We start from the raw sequence: 14,810 nt of genomic DNA on the forward strand, positions 1-14,810 counted from the left end.
TCACCTATAACAATTCCATCATCCTGAAAATGTCCCACATTCCATCTATTGTTCCTCCCTTGTTCACCCCTCAGGACCAATGGTAACAAACAAAATTAACTCATTGAATGACCAGATTCATAGTTACTTGCAACAACATTGATGGCTTAAAATGCTGGCCTGTCCTCCCCTATTAGGCACAGCCTATCCTCTCAAGAGGCTTCTGCCCCTCTATTTGAGATCATAGCAGGGTTCCCCAGGATAGGAGTCCAACACCTTCCCACTCATTATTGAACCTCCATCCCCTGATACAACACACAATGATAAGATGGACACTACAAACTCTCTAAAAGACTCCTAAAGGTATATCCTGTTTCAGGTGCACCTCACATCCAACACCTTAAACCAGTAACCCTCCCTGCCATATTTGCCAAAAAAGTTCCTAGCATTGTAGTTTCAACCACACACTTGCAAATCCTGAGTTCACCTGATCTTTACCCCAACTCTTGCCCCAGTTGTATAGACAGTCTAATCTGCCCTCCCCCACTCTACCCATTACTGTCCAGCAATGCACAGCCCAATAGCAACACTGCATCACTGTTAAGTACACCCACTGCACAACTACACCCTTCCACATTATATTATAGATTTTTACTGTATGATCATTGACTCACAACCTTCTTCTCCTTTTCTGTCTCCTGTTAAGCTATCTTCCAGACTCTAGCTTTCTGAGCCTGCTGATTTTGCTTAATTCATGTCAGTGGGGTCATGTAATACTTGTCCTTCAATGCCTGGCTTTCTTCACTCAAGGTCTTCAGGATTCATCCATGTTAACCCATGTGTTAATACTGCATTGCTTCTTATAGCTGAGTTATATCCATTGTATATATGTACAAGTTGTTTATCCATTCTTCTGTTGGTGGACATTTAGGTTGCTTCCAACTTTTGTCAATAGTGAAATTGTGCTGTATTTTGTTGAATGCTTTTTCTGAATCTATAGAGATGACCATGTGGTTTTTACTTTTGATATGATTATGTGGTGTATTGTAATATTTTTATTTATTTTCTTATGTTGAGCCATCCTTGCATACCAGGGATGAAACCCAACTGAACATGTTGTATTATTCATTTGATGTGTTGTGGAATATTATTAGCAATTATTTTGTTGTGGATTTTAGCCTCTAGTTTCATTAGAGAGATTGGTCTCTAGTTTTCCTTTCTTGTGGCATCTTTGTCTTTGGTATTAGGGTGAGGTTGGCATAATAAAATGTGTTAGGCAATGTTCTTTCCCCTTGCATGTTTTGGGAGATTTTAAGCAGGTTTCATGTTAGTTATTTCTGAAATGTTTGATAGAATTCACCTGTGAAGCCATCTCCTTCTGGCTCTTCTTAGTTCAGAGATTTTTTGTTGACTAATTATATCTCTTTCCTTGTGATTGGTCTATTGAGTTCATTAGTTTCTTATTTCCTCAATGTAGGCCACTTGTGTGTTTCTAGGAATTTTTCCATTTCCTTTAAAATATCTAACTTGTTGGCATATATTTTTTTCAAAGTATCCTTTTATGACACATTTTATTTCTGTGGGGTAAGTGGTGATATCTCATTCCTCATATGTTATTTTATGTATTAATGTTTATATCTTTTCTCTTTTTTCTTTGTTAGTCTAAAGCTTTATCAATAAATTTAACCTTTTCAAAGAACCAGTTTCTTATTTTGTTTATTTTTTCTAGTGCTTTCTTATTTTCAGTTTCATTTAGCTCTTCTCTAATCTTTGTTATGTCTTTCTACTTGTTTTGGTGTTAGTTTGTTGTTCTTTTCCTAATTCTTCCAGATGTGCAGTTAGATCTTTGATTTTAGCTCTATCTTCTTTTATAATATAGGTATTTATGGCTATGAGTTTTCTTCTCAGTACAGCTTTTGCTGCATCCCATAACTTTTGTTTCATTGGGTTGTCATTTTCTTTCTTTTCAGGGTAGTTACTGTTTTGTTTTGTGATTTCCTCCTTGATCCACTGATTTTCTAAGTGTGTGTTGTTTAACTTCCATATTTGTGTGCCTAACCTGTTTTTCTGCCTTTAATGTTTTCCAGCTTGATTCTGTTATGATCTGAGAAATGACTTTGTATAATTTCAGTCTTTCTGAGTTCATTGAGAGTTGTTCTGGGGCCTAGCATGTGGTCAATCCTGGAGAATAATCCATGTGCACTCAAGAAGAATATATATCCCACTCTTATTTGGGTATAATGTTCTCTACATGTCTATTAATTCCAGATCTTCTAATGTATTTTTCAAAGTCTTTGTTTCTTTATTGATTCTCTGTTGAGATATTCTGTCTAATGGTGATAGTGGTTTTGTAAAGTCTGCTGGTATAATTGTAGAGACATTTACTTCTCCACTTAATTTTTACCAATGTTTGCCTCATGTATTTTGAGCATGGTTAAGAACATAAGAGTTTATGAGTGTTCCTTCTTCTTGATAGATTATCCTATTTATTAATATATTGTTTCATTCTCTGTCTCTTACAATAGTTTTACATTTAAATTCTATTTTCTCTGATATCAGTATAGCTATTCTCACTCTTTATTGGTTATTTTTTTCATGTAAACTTGTTTTCCAAACATGTTCAATTTCTTTGCATCTCAAGGTCGAAGGTGGGTTTCTTGTAGACAGTATATAGACAGGTCATATTTCCTTATCCATTCTGCCAATCTGTGTCTCTTGATGGGAGAGTTTAATCCATTAACATTAAATGCTATTATGTCAAGGAATTTATTAGTCTGCCAAAGGGGTGCTGATGTAAAACACTAGAAATTGGTTGTTTTTTAAATAAAGAGTATTTATTTGGGATAGGAGCTTATAGATACTAGGCCATAAAGCATAAATTACTTCCCTCACCAAAGTCTATTTGGAGCAAGATGGCTGCCAACATCTGCAAGTGTTCAGGCTTCCTGTGTTCCTATATTCCTGGGGCTTGCTTTTCTCTGGGTTCAAGGTTCCTTTCTTTCTGGGGCTAGCTTCTTTTTCCTCTGTGAGCTTACTTCCCAGGGCTCCAGCTTAACTCTTCAGCATCAACTCCAACATCAAAACTCTAACATCAGAAAACCCTCAACTCTCTTCTTTGCCATGTCTTTTATCTGTGAGACCCACCCCCCTAGGGATGGGGACTCAATGCCCTAATCATAACTCAGTCATGCCAAGATTCAGATCAGATTACAAGCATAACCCAATATTTCTTTTTGGAATTCATCAATAATATTAAACTGCTACAAGGAATTACTTACATTAGCTATATTTTCTTTAGGTTTAAGCATGCCAAATGTTTTTATTTTTATTTCTCTTTTTATTTTCTTAGTTGTTCTTACACTCTCTTCCAGCTCTTTCTCTACAGTTTTTTTAATGACCTGCCAAACTCCCCTTTCTTGAAGGGCAGGTTTCTCATTGACATACTCTCTTAATATGTGTTTAAATATTTAAAACTCTCCTTCATTTTTGAATGCCAGCTTCACTGGATAGAGAATTCTTGGCTGAAATGTTTCCTTTAGCACCCTAACTATATCATATCATTGCCTTCTTGTTTCCAAGGTTTCATATGAGAAATCAGCACTTACTCTTATAGAGCTTCCCTTGTATATGATGGATCTCTTTTTACAGTATTCTCTCTGTCTTGCAAATTGGATAATTTGACAAGTAACATCTTAGAGTAGGCCTGTTAGGATTTATACTATTTGGTGTCTGCTGCACTTCCTGGACATATGCATCCATTTCTCTCAATGAGGTCAGAAAGTTTTCAGCCATTATTTTATCCAACACCCTTTCTGTTCCCTTTCCCTTCTATTCTCCTTCTGGGATGCCTATAATGTTTGCGTTTGTGCATTTCATAATGCTATTCAAATCCCTAAGTCCCTGCTTGAGTTTTAAAATATTTTCAGCTGTTTTTCTACTATCTGTCTGATTTTGCCTTTACTGTATTCCACTGATGCTTTCCTCTGATTGTTCAAATCTGCTATTATGTGCTTCCAGTGTAATTTTTATTTCTTGAATTGTGCCATTCATCACCATCATATCTGTTATATTTTTATCTATCTTTACAATTTCTTTAGTATGTTCTCTCAGTGTCTTCTTAATATGCTTAATCATTTCTTTTCATTAACTTGATTCATAATATTTATTTGGACATTTTTGATTGGTTGTTTGAGTTCTGGATCTCCTCCTGGTTTTTACTTTGTTCATTGGACTGGTCCATATCTTCCTGTTTTTTAGCATGGCTTGTAATTTTTTGTTGGTGTCTAGGCATCTGTTTATCTTGATGAGTTTATTCAGTTGAATATCTTCTCTCTCTACTCTAGGGTTTTATTTTGTTATTGGTTTTGTGTGTAGGAAGGTTTTTTCCTGACCCTTTTTTCCTCTAATCCTATATCTTTGCTGTTGTTTGTTCCCTTGAAAAATATTAGGACCAGAGAAATGAAATAAGAAGAAAAAAATTATAGTAATAATAATAGTATAAGGTAGAAGAGGAACCATACCAGCCCTAGGAAATTGAATATTTAACATGCATAAGAAGTACAGAAGAATAAGAATAAAAAATAAACTAGAAACAAAGAAATAAGAAACTGAATAGAAAAATATATAGAATGAATTAAAAGGCCAGAATGATGACAAGAAAGGAAAAAAAGAGAATAAGAAAAAATAAAATTAAAAGAAAACATCATAAAAGGAGAAAGAAATAAAAACAAGCAAAATAAAAGCCAAAAAAAAAGAGGCAGAATGAAAGAACAACAGAAAACAGAAGACTGAAAGATGAAGGAGAGAAAAGAAACAGCATAGGGAGAAAAATTCAATAAATGCCAGAAAAAGAGTGAAGAATAGGAAAGAGAAACACAACAAGCAAGAAAAAAGATCAGCAGCAACTAAATTTAAAAAGGATAAGGAAAATAACAAAAACCTTAAATAGACTCAGGTTTTGAACCAGGTTTTAATTAGTAAAAAAAGGAAAATAAAAAAAGAAACTTCAAAAACTAATTAAATATTTAAAATAAAGATTAATTAAAAATTAAAAGTCCAGAAAAAGCTAATATATAAATAATGTCTATATGTTCCCTGTTACAAGTGTCAGCTGGATGCCCATTCACCTAGTGGATCAGTTCCCAAAGAAAAGATGACAGTTGACCAGGTACCTCATATATGCAAGGCAGGAATTCTTCCACTGAGCTAAATTTCTTCCTTAGGTTAGTTAGCATTTCAGAAGACTATCCATTCCCTTTCCCTCAGGCTGGCTAGATTCACTTCAGTTTGCCATAGTCCTGCTGATTAGGCACCTGTCTGTCCCTACGTCCTCTCTAATCTAATTTTAGTCTTTACCTGGACAGCTGGGCATGATATTCAAAGGGTGTTCAGATGCCTAAAATCACTTCAAGAATCACTTTCCACCCTTCCAGACCTCTCTTATCCCCAGAGAATCCACCCTCACACTCTGTTCACAATAGGGAGCCAGTGGTTCCACCTAAGCTATTTGCCCTGATAGTGGGATGTATGTGCTGTTTCCAGTCACAGGGGCAAACAACTCACGGTTTTCCTTTGGCTTCTTTATATTTCCAATACTCTTCTGGATGATTCAGAGCACCTTCCATTCTATGTATATCCAAAGCAGGTGGCATAAAGGAAGACCTGTGCTCTCCTCTCAGATTCAATTGACTAGGAATTTTACCCTCACTTACTATCTCTGTGGTGGAGGAGGGGAGACCTTCCCAGCAGCCAGGAGCTTTAATAACTTAGTGTTTTCATTTTGGCTTCTTCATCTCTCTGTCCCTCTATTGGGAGTTTTGAAGCAGTATCCTGGTCAGTTGTATACCAACACAGGTCCCCAAGGCAGCCTTTGGCTCTTTCTCCATTGTCTCAGTGAGAGCTGAGTCTTATCTGCCTAACCCAATAGCCGTGGTTCCACAATTCCAAAGATAGTTGTTTTGACTTTCCACTAAATGTTCATTGTTTTAAAAATGGTAATAAATCAATATAGTTAAAAGAATGAATAAAGCATATATTTTACTTAGTTTTTAAAACTAATGAAGATAGTATTTTCACAGGTCGAAATGTGATTCTAAGGTTTTTTCATTGACTGTAGGTCATATTTGAGTCCAGTGTTTCAATATTTAATTTAAGTCAAAATAAATACATAACAGTGAGAAAAGCATATATTTTACTTTTTTAAAAACTAATCAAGATAGTGTTACACCATTTACTATGTGAGTTCTGAGCTTTAAAATTGATTGTGACTCAATATAAATGCATAGCAGACAATAAAGCATGTGTTTTACATAGCTTTCAAAACTAGATTGTTCACAGTTCATTATGTGAGCTTGGGTTTAAACATTTATTGTAAGTCAGTGTAAGTACATAGCACTGAATCATGTATTTTAATTTATTTACAAAATTAATCAAGCTATTGTTTTTACAGTTAATTATGTGAGTCTTGTATTTAACTTGATTGTAAGCCAAAATAAGTGCCTAGCAATGAATAAATGATGTATTTTACTTAGCTTACAAATTTTTTATTTCTCTCCCCTTCCCCCTCCCCCAGTTTGTCTGTTCTCTGTGTCTATTTGCTGTGTGTTTTTCTTTGTCTGCTCCTGTTGTTCTGTTGTTGTCAGTGGCACAGGAATCTGTGTTTCTTTTTGTTGCATCATCTTGCTATGTCAGCTCTCCGTGTGTGCAATGCCATTCCTGGGCAGACTGAACTTTCTTTCATGCTGGGTGGCTCTCCTTATGGGGTGCACTCCTTGTACATGGGGCTCCCCTATGTGGGGACACCCCTGCATGGCAGGGCACTCCTTGGATGCATCAGCACTGCACGTGGGCCAACTCCACATGGGTCAAGGAGGCCCAAAGTTTGAATCATGGACCACCCATGTGGTAGATGGGTGCTCTAACTACTGGGCCAAATCTGCTTCCCTAGCTTATAAAATTAGTCAAGATAGTGTTTTCATACCTCATTAAGTTATTTCTGTGTTTTCATATGGATTGTATGTCAATTAAGTAGATAGCATTGAACAAATCATGTACTTTCTGAAGTTCCAAAACCAATAGTGATAGTGTTTTCACAGTTAACTAAGTTCTGTGTTTTAACAATGAGTATAAATCAATTTAATTAAATAACAATGAATAAAGAATTTATTTCACTTAGTTTTGAAAAATAATCAAGATACTGTTTTCTCAGTACATTATGTGATTCATGTGTTTTAACATTGATGGCAAGATAATATAAGTATGTTTAGGTGAATAAAGGATGCATTTACTTAGTTTTCAAAATTATCAAAATAGTGGTTTTGTAGTTCACTATCTGAGTCCTACTTTTTAAAGATTGTAGAATAATATAAACACATAGCACTGAATAAAGCTTGTATTTTACTTACTTTTCAAGAATAAGTAAAATAGTATTTTCACCATTCAATAAGTTCTGTGTTTAAAATTTACTGAAAATCAATGTAAGTATATAGCTGATAATAAAGGATGAATTTTTATAGTTTTCCAAACTAATCAAGATGGTGCCTTCTCACTTAACACTGTGAATCCTGTGTTTTAACATTGATTGTAAGTCAATATAAATACATATTGGTGCAAAAAGTATGTATTTTACTTAGTTTTCAAAACTCATCAACATAGTGCTTAGGGAATTTACTATGTAACTCTTGTGTTACTATTGATTGTAAGGCAATATACATAGCAGTAAATGAAGCATGTAATATAATTAATTTTCAAATCTAATCAAGATAGTGTTTTCTCCATTTATAAAGTGTTCTGTTTTTAAAATTGATTGAAACCCATATAAGTTTACAGCATTGAATTAAGCATGTATTTTCCTTAGTTTAAAAAAATAACATGATTTTTTCAAACTTCAGTGAGTTTTGTATTTTAACATTGATCGTCAGTCAATATAAATACAGAATAGTGAATAAAGCATGTACTTCACTTTGATTTGAAAAATAATAAGACTGTTTTCACAGTTAAGCGAGTTCTGTGTTTTCACATTGAATTAAGTTAATATAAATACATAATGATGAATAAAGCATGCATTTTACTTAGATTTCAAAACTAATCAAGACACTTTTCACATTTACTGAGTTCACATTTACTGAATTTTAACATTGATTGTAAGTCAAAATAGGTATGTAATGGGGTTAAAATTGTATTGTAATTAGTTTTCAAAACTAATATAGTTTTTACAATTAACACTGTGAGTCCTGTGTTTTGAAACTGATTGTAAGACAATGTAAGTGCATAGCAGTGAATAAAGCACATAATTTAGATGCTTTTCAAGACTAATCAAAACAGTTTTTTCAGTTCACTACATGTGTTCTCTTCATAATTATTGTAAGTAATATAGCTAGCATTGAAAAAAATAATGTATTTGCTTAGTTTTCAAACTATTTGCAATAGTTTTAGCAATTCACTATGTGACTTATGTTTTAACATTGGTTTTAAGTCATTATAATTACATAGCAGTGAATAGCATGTATTATACTTCTTTTTCAAAGCTACTAAAGGTAGAATTGCCACCATTTACTAAGATAATTCTGTGTTTTTAAAATTGATTTGTCTATATAAGTGCAATGGTGCATAAGGATGCATTTTATATAGTTTTCAAAACTAATCAAGATAGTGTTTTTACACTTCACACTGTGGATCCAGTGCATTAAAATTGAGGGTAAGTCAATATAAGTACATAGCAGGGAATAAAGAACATATTTTACTTAATTTTCAAAGTTAAATAGGAAAATGTTTTCACAGTTCATTAAGTGAATTCTTTCTTTAATATTGATTGCAAGTTAAAATAATTACATAATAATGAATAAAGTAATTTAGTTTAAACAAGATAATATTTTCACAGTGCACTAAGTGAGTTCTGGCTTTCAACATAGATTGTAAGTGAAGAGAAGTTTAAAGAGGTTTATAATGCTGATATTTTACTTAGTTTTCAAAACTGCCAATATAATGCTTTCACAGGTCATTATGGCCTTCTTGTGTTTTAACATTGATTGTAATTCAATATAAATATATAGCATTGAATAAAGCATGTGTTATGCCTAATTTTCAAAACTAATCAAGGTAATATTTTCACTGTTCTCTAACAGAGTTGTATGTTTTCACATTGATTGTAAGGCAGTATAGGTACAGAGCATCATAAAGCATATATTTTACATGGTTTAAAAAACCAGTCAAGATTTTGTTTGCATAGTTCATCAAGTTGAATTCTGTGTTTTAAAATTGATTGTAAGTTAATATAAGTACAGATCAGTGTAAAAAGCATGTGTTTACCTAGTTTTCAAAAGTAATGAAGATTACCACAGTTCATTAAGTGAGTTCTGCATTTTCACATATAATTAAATCATTATAAGTACATAGCGGTGAAAAAAGCATGTGTTTTGGTTAGTTTTCAATACTAATCAATGTACTGGTTATGCAATTCACTATGAGACTCATTTTTTAAAAAAATATTGATTGCAAATCTGTATAAATACATAGAAGTGAATAAAGCAAGTATACTTTCTTTTCAAAACTAATCACGATAGTATTTTACCATTTATTAAGAGAGTTCTGTGATTTTAAATTGACTAGAGTCAATATAAGCCTATTGCACATAATAAAGCATGTATTTTACTCAGTTTTCAAAACTAAACTTGGTAGTGTCTTCACAGTTCATTAAGAGAGCTCCTTGTTTGTTTTAGTATGAATTACCACTTTGCTTTTTTAAAATTAATTAATTTATTGGTAATACATTTTATTTATTATAAAAATATATAGATCACACAAGAAGTTACATTAAAAATATAGAAGATTCCCATATACCGCACTCCATGCCCTCCTCTCCCCCCCACTTTCCCACATCAACTTCTTTCATCATTGTGGTACATTCCTTGCATTTGATGATTACATTTTAGATCACTGCTACACAGCATGGATTACAGTTTACATTGTACTTTACACTCTCTCCCAGTACATTCAGTGGGTTGTGGCAGAGTTATATTGTCCTGCATCTGTCCCTGCAAAATCATTCAGGATAACTCCAAGTCCCAAAAATGCCTCCATATCACATCTCCTTTTCCTTCTCCCTGCCTTCAGCAACTCCTGTTGTCACTGTTTCCACATCAATAACATAATTTCTTCCATTGCTAGAATCACAATAATTCTATAGTAGAATATCAATAAGTCCACTCTAACTCATACTTCATTCCTCCATCCTGAGGACACTGGGATGATGAAGCCCACCCCACCTCTCAATTGATAAGGTGTTTTGATCCCACATGCCTGGTGGGTGGGACTCTCATGTCTGTAGACTCTCACAGATCCTTGGCATGGTGGTTGCCCATCCTCACCTCCCTGTCAGTGACCTGGGTAAGTCCAACAAACTGGAGTGTAGGTGCTGCAACACTGGTGAGGCCTAGGGCTCACCTGGCACACAGACAACCCAGAGATTCAACTATCATGGGCATACACCAATCCCAGTGCTAACAACATGTTCAGTAAAAGGGACAGAAGAGGCATGCATAGAGAAGACACATCTGAGTCTAACTCCATCACACTCAGGAGCACAAATTCCAAAGTAGGGCCCACTGGCAATGCACTGAATTTCAGAGACATTTGCCATGAATGAAGGAACTGAGTATCTCCAGGAGCACCACTACCTGGCGTTGTATTTACTTTGGCTATCTCTGAGACACTGCTGAGATGTGCATATGCATGACCCCTCTGAAGACCTCCCAACTCATTTTGAAGACTCTTAGCCATATAAACTCATTTGTCTTTACCATCAACCCCTTTTATCCAAAGTCTTTTTTTAGTTGCATCACCAGCAGGTGCTTGGTAGTAATCCCTCAGCACTGGGGAGGCTCATTCCTTGAACTCATGCCCCACATGGAGAGGAAGGTAATGCATTTACTTGCTGAGCTTGGCTTAGAGAGGGGCCACATTTGGGCAACATGGAGGATTTCAGGATGTAACTCTTAGGCATCCTGCAATGCTAGGCCAAGTTGAAATTTCAAGCACAACAGATTCATAAGCATAGTCATCAGTATCAAGGGCCCATCATTAGACCATCCTTCTTTACTGACCATTGCCCTCACACTTGGAAGATTGTTGCTGTTCCACTGGGGAATGCAACACAGCTCCCCAGAATGGAAACTTAGCACTCCCTAAGTTGTCATGTGAATCTCTAACCACTGTGTCAATATCCAACATATATTGTAAGTCAATGTAAGTACATAGCAGTGAATAAGCAGGTATTTTACTTAGTTTTGAAAAGTAAGTAAACAAAATGGGGCACACAAACACAACAAGGAAAACCAAGGAAGGGGAAAAAAATAAAATACAGAACAATTTCTTAAAATTTATTCATTAAAAATAAAATGAAAATTTGGGATATCAAAAGATAATGATGCTCTTCAGTGTCTTCTTTAATACCATCAACAAAGATCTTTTTCACAGGTAAGTGGACACCTGGTCTTTGGGATTCTTCTCTTGAGATAGCCCTCTTTGGTTCCACAACTCTTCCATCCATCTTGTGTGCACTTGCATTCATGACTGCATCCACCTTCTCTACAGTGGCATATGTGACAAACCTAAAGTCTCTGGAGTGCTTGGTGTTTGGATCTCTCATTACCACACAGCCCATGAGTTTTCCCCATTGCTCAAAATGGCCCCTCAGACTCTCGTTGGTTGTTTCAAATCTTAATCTCTGATGAAGAACTTCTGCAGCTGTTCAGGCTCTTTAGGAGACTGACTTAGACATGACTGTGGTGGGAGGAAAGATTTTAATGATGCCTCCTCAGCAGTGTGCACAAGAGAAAGGAGTAAGCTAGCAACCTTTGTGGTATTAAAGAAGACACTGAAGAGCATCACCTCAGAGACTATTTTGAGCAGTATGGGAAATTTGAAGTAATTGAAATCATGACTGACTGAGGCAGTGGCAAGAAGAGAGGCTTTGCTTTTGTAACTTTTAATGACCATGACTCTGTGGATAAGACTGTCATTCAGAAACACCATACTGTGAGTGGCCACAACTGTGAAGTAAAGAAAGCTCTGTCTAAGCAAGAGATGGCCAGTGCTTCATCCAGCCAAAGAGGTCAAAGTGATTCAGGGAATATTGATGATGGTCATGGAGGTGGTTTTAGTGGGAATGACAATTTTGTCATGGAGGAAACTTCAGTGGTCAAGGTGACTTTGGTGGCAGCAGGGGTGACTATAATGGCTTTGGTAATGATGGGAGCAATTTTGGAGGTGGTAGAAGCTACAATGAATTTGGCAAGTACAACAATCAGTCTTCAAATTATGGACCCATGAGAGGAGGAAAGTTTGGAGGCAGAAGCTCTGGCCCTTATGGGTTTGGAAGCCAATACTTTGCCAAACCACAAAAAGAAGGTTATATGGTGGTTCCAGCAGCAGCAGTAGCTCTGATAGTGACAGAAGGTTTTAATTACTACTGTGAGTAAACAAAGCTTACCAGGAGAGGAGAGCCAGAGAAGTGACAGGAAGCTATAAGTTACAACATATTTGTGAACTCTGCCAAGCACAGTGGTGGCAGGGCCTACCTGGTACAAAGAAGACATGTTTTAGACAATACACATGTGTATGGGCAAAAAAACATGAGAACTGTATTTGTGAGTAATTGTATAACAGGTTATTTTAGTTTCTGTTCTGTGGAAAGTGTAAAGCATTCCAACAAAGAATTTTAAGTTAGATATTTTTTTGCACCCGTGCTGTTGATTGTTAAATGTAATAGTCTGATCATGACACTGAATAAATGTGCCTTTTTAAAAATGTGCTATGTAAAGTTAGTCTACTCTAAAACCATCTTGATAAATTGATCCAACAGTAAAAAGCTAGAATTCCTTCAGGGTGATGCTACGTTCCATTCAAATTCACTTAAAATTTTAGAAGACTGCTTGTGTCTTCACAAACCTTGTGTAGTTGAACTGACACACCCAAGTAAAATTATAGAATTTTATTTGTTTATGAAAATGATTGTTGGTATATTCTATGCAATATATCTAAATTGAATAAATGGTACCAGATGAAGTTATAGATGGGAAATAAAGCTTTTGCATCATCCATATCATGTGTAATCAATAAACAATTTGATATCCTCTTGAAAAAATACAATAAAAATATTAAAATTTTTACAGTTTGCCTTTTATCATTCTATGATCTGTTGCCCTGTATGTACAGTGACAATATTTTCTTCCATTTATTTCCCCAATATCTTAATTTTTTTCATTTTGTCTCCAAAGAATTTTTGGTTACAATAAAATCATATACAGAATATAGGAGATGTCCATATACCCAACATCCTCACTCTTTCTCCTCTTCCCATATTAATAACTTTTTATATGTGGATGATACATTTGTTACAACTGATGTACAAGTATTGAAATATAGCTATTAACCATCATCAATGGTTTACATTATGTTTTACATTTGGGCCATACATATTTATAAATTTTTGATGAAATTCAACATAGCCTGTATCCATCATTGCAAGATCATGTGAACACTTCTATTGCCCCTTAAATACCCCCTGTCCCTTCTATTATATTCTCCCTCCTCCTCCCCTTGGGTCCTATGGTGAACACCAGGCTTCACTCCTTGAAGGACAAGATTCATAGATACTTGCAACAAAACTGTGAGTTTGAGGCACTGGCTTGTTTTCTCCTATTAGGTATCACTCATTCTTTGAGAGACTCCCACTCCTCTGTTTGAGAACATAGTAGTCCTCCTCAGGATGGAGTCCCACACCTTCCTGCTCATTGTGAGGGCCTTTACCCACTGATTCAACACACTATGACAAAATGATCACTCACTTACTCCCTAGAAACCTGTCACAGGTGCTCCCTTCCCAAATGTGCCCTCATCTGACACCCTAAACCAGTAACCCTTCCTTGTCATATTGCAAAAAGAGCATTTCTGAACTTGAAATTTTAGCTATGTACCCACCAATACCCAGTGTCCACATGCTCCCTTCCCAATCCTCCCATTTGTAACAATCATTATTATTTCATTTTCTTATTAATTGTATTTAACTATTGGCTTCACTTTTGAAAAAATTTTGGATCACAGAAGGGTTAAAACTGTTGCAGGGAATGTTATTTTTGGGGGGTGTCAGTGATTAGGAATACATGGGAAGAAGTTCACCTGACATACAAATGAGGCATATGAATGTGTTCAAATGTTCATGGGGTAATATCACAGTGGGTGGACACTCACACAATAACCAAAAGAGTATCAAATTCCCATCCTGAGGAGCTCTGTCACATTCTCTAGTGGATCAGTAAGAATCCCTCAAGTACATGGGCAATGACTAGTGAATGAGGATGGTCCATTGATGGCCCCTTGATATTGATGACTATGCTTATAAGCCTTTGCTATTGAAATTGAAACTTATCCTAGTGTTTTAGGGGGCCTAAGTGTTACCTATTGGGAAATTCCTTGATATTCAAATGTGGCCTCTTCCTAAGATGAACTAAATATAGAAATGCAATAACTTCCTTCCAGCTTGGGATATGCCTCCCTGGGTTGAGCCTTCCTGGCAATGAGGGATTACTACCAAGTACCAACAAGCAATACAAATGGAAAAAAAGACCTTGACAAAAAGGAGGTAAAGTTAAAGACAAGTGAGTTTATATGGCTAAGAGACTTCGAAGTGAGTTGAGAGCTCATTCCAGAGGTAACACTTATGCACATCTCAGAGGATCTCACTGACTTCCAAAGTAGATACAAGGGGCTCCTGAGGGGTAAGGAGATATCCAGACACAATAGTCCAGGCAGATAACTCAGGAGTTTGGTCCCAT

General features: G+C 35.5%; 1 pseudogene; it reads left to right on the forward strand.

Annotated features, from left to right (window-relative positions):
- The first annotated feature begins 11,398 nt into the window (after positions 1–11,398).
- LOC105744701 (heterogeneous nuclear ribonucleoprotein A1-like) lies at positions 11,399–12,439 on the forward strand (annotated as a pseudogene).
- The last annotated feature ends 2,371 nt before the right edge of the window (positions 12,440–14,810 follow it).

This window comes from Dasypus novemcinctus, chromosome 24 (genome assembly GCF_030445035.2).
Source record: "Dasypus novemcinctus isolate mDasNov1 chromosome 24, mDasNov1.1.hap2, whole genome shotgun sequence".
Lineage (NCBI taxonomy): Eukaryota > Metazoa > Chordata > Mammalia > Cingulata > Dasypodidae > Dasypus > Dasypus novemcinctus.